A 1,330-nucleotide genomic window follows, 5' to 3' on the forward strand; every position below is an offset into this window, starting at 1 on the left:
AAAAAGACGATCCGGTTTCTGACCCAAATAGTCCCCGAAACAAAGAAAATGTGAAAGAAACTGATCCTATTAAAAGAGAAATCCACATTACTCAAACTCAAACTGATGAAATGAGGGATTCGATACAAAGAGGGATTCGATATGTAATAAAAGACATTACTAAAAATCATTATAAAGGCCTGTCTCCTAGAGATTTTACAGACATAGAAGAGACTGTGTTTCAAAGTTGGTTGGACACTGATGTATCTCCGCCTCGCCGTTATAAAAAATTTACTTTTATTACATACGCTCCAAAAGCATTCCGTGACATTAGACGCTTATTTAACATTCGTCCATATGATTATATTCAATCGTGTTCTCACTCATCACTTCGTAAAATACCCAACCCGGGTGCCAGTGCATCAATATTTTACTTCACAAATGATGATAAATTTATAATGAAATCTGTACAGTTCACCGAATTTAAAGTATTACAACATCTGCTTCCTTTATACAGACAGCATATGAAAAAAAATCCCTTATCTCTGTTGCCGAAATTTTCGGGGCTTTATGGTTATAAAATCAATGAAATAAACATTCAATTCATATCTATGAACAATTTACTGCCTTCTAACATTAAAATGCACCTAAAGTATGATCTGAAAGGTTCGACTTTCAAGAGAACAGCTTCCACTGGTGAAACAATAAAGCGAATGCCTACATTTAAAGATTTAGACTTTATAAAACATTTTCAGGATGGTTTGTTTTTGATGCCACACACTCTCTCAGATATTCTCGAAACTATCAATAGTGACTGTGAATTTCTAAAAAGTTTTAATATAATGGATTACAGTCTTTTAGTGGGCGTTCATAAAGTCGATGAAGATACTTCTACTTATAGTCAGGCAGCTTTAGCCAGGTGGAAGCGTTTGATGGTTGATTCAATAGGACTGGAAGATATTCTAGCAGACACTGGACATTTTCCAGATGAAAATTGTCCCACCTTAAAAGGTAGTGTACCTGCTAAAAGTGAAAGTGGTGAAAAATTATTGCTATTTCTTGGAATTATTGATATACTTCAAGAATATCGAATAACAAAAATAATAGAGCACGGGTTCAAGACCATTACCCAAAGTAAAAATATTTCTGTACAAGATCCTGATACCTATGCTCCTAGATTAATGAATTTTTTGATCAAGTATGTAAAATTAATATTTGTTTATTTATTCATTCGTTTATAACATTTTTTTTAATTTTTAGTTTTGTCTTCAAGCCACTTTTGACGAATGAAGAACTTGGAGCACGATCTAAGCAAAGTTTCAAAGCAGGGTCAAGCAAACTATTGAATGAT

General features: G+C 33.3%; 1 pseudogene; it reads left to right on the plus strand.

Annotated features, from left to right (window-relative positions):
• The first annotated feature begins 110 nt into the window (after positions 1-110).
• On the plus strand, positions 111-1,308 carry LOC111034680 (annotated as a pseudogene).
• Positions 1,309-1,330: the final 22 nt, after the last annotated feature.

Source organism: Myzus persicae, unplaced genomic scaffold, assembly GCF_001856785.1.
Source record: "Myzus persicae strain clone G006 unplaced genomic scaffold, MPER_G0061.0, whole genome shotgun sequence".
NCBI lineage: Eukaryota > Metazoa > Arthropoda > Insecta > Hemiptera > Aphididae > Myzus > Myzus persicae.